We start from the raw sequence: 6,000 nt of genomic DNA, 5'->3' as shown, positions 1-6,000 counted from the left end.
TCTTATATTTGACTAAAACTAGTTACATTTGGCATTTTGCTTGTTAAATTTGACTTAAATCACTCGATTTTATAATTTGACCAGAAATTGAAAATATAATAATTTAACTACTAATTTTGACCAATGAATGTCGTATTTATAAATTTGACCTACAAAAATCAGGGTAATATTTATAAATGTGATTCAAAAATGAATTGGTCAAATTTATAAAATTGACTGCGAGCCACTCGGTCAAATGTATAATTTTGACATATTTGACCGTAGTTGGTCATGTTTATGTATAAAGAGCGGGAAATTCAATTTTTTTAAAATTTTGAAGTCAGGAGTGAAAAAATATAAATGACTACCGTCGGTCAATTTTAGGCGGTCAAATTTAGTTAGTCAAATTTGAGCGGTCATATTTAGTCGGTCAAATTTAATTAAATTTGACCGATTTCGCTAAATTTGACCAGCCTAAAAAAGACCGACACATTTCGGTCATATTTAACTAAATATGACCGCCAACAGTCAATTTTAGTTAAATATGACCGAAAAATTTCGGTCAAATTTAGCCGTTTTTCTTGTAGTGTTGTCAGGCTCATTAAGCTCAAGGGTGATTGTACATGATTTCTTCTGGAATGAAAGGGATGGTATCAGGGTTTGTGCTTTCATGAGTTGCCATTGGCTTGAATTTCTTAGATCTCATTGTCTGAAGTAGTTTGGTGGCGGAATGATGTTTGGTGGCTGAATGATGTCTGGTGGCTGAATGATGTCTAGAGAGGATGGTCCAACTTATATGTAGTGATAAAAACCATAATCCAAAACCCTACTCTAAAGGCATTTTTTTTAAAAGTCTGTTTTAGGTATTCAATATTATCAATTTATATCTATAACAATTTTGACACAATTTCATAATTTGTTTCCCAATTAGAATGTGGAATATTATTTTATAAAGTTAATTGTAAATTAAAATTTAATAATATATGACAATATGTTAGAATAAGACCTCACTATAATATTTTCTTTCCTATTATTATTATTAATATTTTAACCCAATTTTCACACATCATCATATTAATTAATAAAGTTAATTTCTTTTTCTTCTCATCAGGGTTTGCAAGTATTCTTAGATTAATGCTGGAAGCACAAAAAATAGGAAAAATTGATTAATTCTGGAGGCACAAAATGACGTGACATGTGTTATGGGACAATATGAAATAACTTAATTGATTTTATTAGTATTAATGCGGGGTAATTTACATTTAGCTAGTAAAAATCTGACTATCATTTTGTAAATATTTTGGGAACTAATTTTGTACCTATACTATTTTTCATTTGAGTGATCTTAGAGATGAAAGAGGATTGTCACCTTTGAAATTGGCCATGTCCGACGATTTTGTAAGAATGAATTCTTGCTTTAGGCAAGAGTTAGATGATAAACTTTTACGAGTGAAACCCATGTCACTCAAATTTTATTTTATTCGTATTTGTAATAAAATACTAATATAAGGACGATAATTTTTTTTCAAAAGAAGTGTGTGCTTTACTAACCGTTACATATAAATTTGGTAGAAAGGTAAAGGGCTATTAAACCACTTATTCTTTGCCATAATTTTAAAAGGGTGAATGCATTACCTCGTGGGTTGTTTCTTCCACACTTATTTAAGATGGATGATGCGAATGCAATTTTGAAATTTAACAAAAGTGACTAATTTCATTTCCAATAAATTTCTGATTCTCACTTAGTGAATTGCTCAAGTTTTTTTCTCTAAATAGTTTCAAAAACTTATTGAAACTTGTTCATACCCTATAGGCCCAAGGAGTCATGTGACACTTTTATTTTTTGTGAATGGTAGAGTTAAAATTGGCATGTGTACTTGTAGAAAGCTCATAGATTGGACATTACTCATGTAATCAATTTGGGTGTGAGGAAGATATAAGTGCATCTGTATAGTTTATCTTAGATGTTGAAGCATGTTGCTCAACCCAATGAGTATAGCTAAAGAGGTTCAGTCAATAAATATCATATTAGGAGTCTCGGTCCATTAAGGCTAAGCTCAAAAAGGCTCAGCTCAATAAGTATCAGCTTAAAAGTTCAGCCCAATAAGTCAAGACTCAGTAGGCTCAGCCTAAGGAGGTTTAGCCAAATGAGTGTTAGCCAATATAATAGGAACCGTTAGATCTTAAAATGAATACATGAGAACCGCTAGATAAATAAAAGAATATTCTATTTTTTATGATCATATTTCAAACAGGTGCATGATAGAACTCTTAGGTGCAATGGCCAACATCATCACCCTCAAGATCTTCAAGAAGATATTGATGAGATTTATGCGCAGATGAGGGCATTAGACGAGAAAAAACTAGAAAATATCGTAGAACTCTCAATCTCAATTTGAAGTGAAGGATAGTACAAATGGACTCTCAATCTCAAAGGTATCCTCAAAGAAGGACTCCCCCGGGTAAGCTACCTTTACAGAAATAAAAAATACATAAGATCAGAGCCATATATGAGGCAGAGGAAGATCACCTCCCTGAAACCGGTCCCGACCTTGTGATGATGGTCGAAAGGATGATGATGGTTAAAGAATGTTGAACATATGAAAATAGTTGTTCAACAACATGAGGAAGGTAGAAGATACGATGATCGAGGTGATGAATATTGTGATGAGCAGCAAATAGACGAAGTGGCCATACAGTAGCCCATTTATGGCGTAGTGAAACTTCAACTGTTAAAATAGCAAACCAAACACATTTAAAGACATGAAAGAGGTGGTGTCAGGGTTTCTTAGATATCATTGTCTGAAGGAGCAGAAAGTAGTTTGGTGGCCGAATAATGTCTAGATAAAGGATGGTCCTACTTATATGCAGTGATAAAAACCCTAATCCAAAACCCTAATTTAAAGGCATTTTTTAAAAGTCTTGTTTTGGGTATTCAATATTATCAATTTATATCTATAACAATTTTGACAAAATTTCATAATTTATTTTTCCAATTAGAATTTTGTATATTTTATTAATTATTTGTAAATTAAAATTTAATAATATATAACAATATGTTAAAATACGATCTCAATAAATTATTTTCTTTCTATTTATCATTATTAATATTGTAAACCAATTTTCACACATCATCCTATCAATTACTATTTTCAAGTTAATTTCATTTTATTCTCAGGTTTGCAAGTATTCTTACATGAGTAATGCTAGAGTTACAAAAACTATAAAAAAATTATTACTAAATGACATAACTTAGGTGATGGAGCAGTATAAAATAATTTAATCGGTGCTATTAGTGTGAATGTAGGAGACCATTTATATTTAGCCAATAAAAATCTGACACATGTTATTTTGTAAATACTTGGGGAACTAATTTTGTACCTATTCTATTTTCCATTTGGGCCTGATCTTAGAGATGAAAGAGGATTGTCACCTTTGAAATTGGCCACATCATACGACTTTGTAAGAATGAATTCTTGCTTTAAGCAAGAGTTAGATGATAAACTTTTAGGAGTGAAACCCATGTCACTTAACCCTTACTCCCGAGTTTTAATTAGGAAGGAAAGCAAGTGGTAGGTGAGTAAAGTAGTTTCACTTGCATTCATATTTGTGCTCCCGAGTTTTTAAAAGGAGCGAAAGCAAGTGATAATGAATGTAAATTTAACAAATTTTCATTCCAAAACTTTCACTCCAAAAGTGGGATGAAAGTATTTTACCTCCTTCCAATGTACTTCCTTCCCTTTAAAAAACTCGGGAGCTAGGCCTTAAATTTAGTTTTCTTCATATTCGTACTAAAATATCAAAATAAGGATGATAATTTTTTTTCAAAAGAAGTGTGTACTTTACTAACCGTTATATATAAATTTGGTAGAAAGGTAGAGGGCTATTAAACCACGTATTCTTTGCCATAATTTTAAAAAGGTGAATGCATTACCTCATGGGTTGCTTCTTCCACACTCAGAAGGATTTTCAGCATGCTTCAATTAACCTGAATAAAATAGCCATAAAATGGATGATGCGAAGTCAATTGTGAAATTTAACAAAATGACTAATTTTATTTATAGTAATTTTTTTTATTCTCACTTGGTGAATTGCTCAAGTTTTTTCCCGAAATAGTTTCGGAAACTTATTCGAACTTGTTCATACCTTATAGGCTCAAGGAGTCCATGTGCCACACCGCCACACGTGATGAGTCGGCCAAAATAATGAAAATTCACAATTTCATACAAAAGAAATATTCTCGAGGGGGGGGGGAGTTTGGAAAAAGAGTTCAACTGGGTGCATGATAGAACTCTTAGGTGCAGTGGCCAACGTCATCACCTTCAAGATCATCAAAAAAATAACGATCAGATTTATGCACGGATGAGGGCATTAGACGATCCAAAACTAGAAAATGCCCTAGAGCGAGAATGTTTGAAGTTAATGATAGTGTGGAGGGACTCTCCATCTCAAAGGTATCCTCCAAAAAGGACTCCCCCGGCTAAGTCACCTCTACAAAGACGAAAAATTCATGGGATCAGAGCCATAGGTGAGGCAGAAGAGGATCACCTCCCCAAGATCGGTCCTGACCTTGTGATGATGGTCGAAAGGATGACGATGATGAAAGTATGTTGAACATATGAAAAGAGTTGTTCAAGGGCATGAGGAAGGTAGAAGATACAATGATCGAGGTGAGGAATATCGTTATGAGAAGCAAATGGATGAATTGGCCATTCTAGCTGTGGAAAAAATAGAACAATATGGAGCGCTTAATGCTTGATAGAAGACCGCTCAATATTCTATGTAATCTCATTTTTTTCAAGTATATTTGTAATTATATCTATGCAATTGGCCATAATATCCCAAAAATATCATATTATAATGGTAAGGGTGATGATCCCTACGAGCATGTCACTCGATTTGACAGGCTGATGGGATTTTTCTCAAAGATTTGTCAAATCTTTGAGATATACTCAAAGGAAAATGCTTAAAAATGCTATCACACCCTGTACCCGAATTCTATCACATCATTTGATAAAATATGGAGTAAATTTCTCCAACACTTTCATAACAACAGGAGGACAAGACAACTGACTGCATCACTTGTTAACGTGAAGTAGAGGCTAATGAGTTTTTGGCCACGTACATAAATCTCTTGACTCATATTTTGTGGACTAAGAAAATACCATGAACTTATGGTATATTGATATATATTCGACTCATGAAGATCCGTGGCAGTCTCAGAGTGGAAACATGAGAAATTCGTAAGTCAAGTTTTAAGAAATTTTAAGGCATACGGACTATCTCATAATGTGTGTGTATAGTTCAAAAAGATATCTACTAAATCGGATTAATTGATGCTTGTAAGCATATAATGCAAGAAAAATCGAACATGATTCAATCCTGTATCGAATTGTTGAATGTTTGGAAAAGTTAAACGGGTGAATAAAATATAAATTTGCTTAGAAGAAAGCTTTGCTTGTGAAAGGCAAAACAAGTAATATTTGTTTGATAAGGATTTTTCAAAGATTAACCCATGGGTTGTTTCTTCCACACATATTTCAGAAGGATTTTCAGCATGCTTCAATAAACCTGTGTAAAATAGCCATAAAAATAGATGACGCGAAGGTAATCGTGAAATTTAACAAAAGTGACTAATTTTATTTCAAATAAAGTTCTGATTCTCACTTGATAAATTGTTCAAGTCTTTTCCCGAACTAGTTCCGAAAATTTATTGGAACTTGTTCAAACCCTATAGGCTAAAGGAGTCATTTGCCACTTTTATTCTTTGTGAATAGTAGAGTTAGAAGCCTATGTACTTGTAGAAAGCCCATAGATTGAACATGACTGATGTAATGGATTTGGGCGTGATCAAGATATGAGTGCATTTGTATAGTTTTATTAGAAGTTGAAGAAGCAAGTTGGCTCAACCTAATGAGTATCATCTAAAGAGGCCCGGCCAATAAATTTTAGCTCAGAAGTCTCGGTCCATTGAGGCTAAGTTAAAAAAGACTCAGCCTAATGAGTGCACCTTAAAGGTTC

This window comes from Apium graveolens, unplaced genomic scaffold, assembly GCF_009905375.1.
Source record: "Apium graveolens cultivar Ventura unplaced genomic scaffold, ASM990537v1 ctg9213, whole genome shotgun sequence".
Lineage (NCBI taxonomy): Eukaryota > Viridiplantae > Streptophyta > Magnoliopsida > Apiales > Apiaceae > Apium > Apium graveolens.
The sequence above is the reverse complement of the archived record's forward strand: the minus strand, read 5'-3'. Positions refer to the sequence as shown.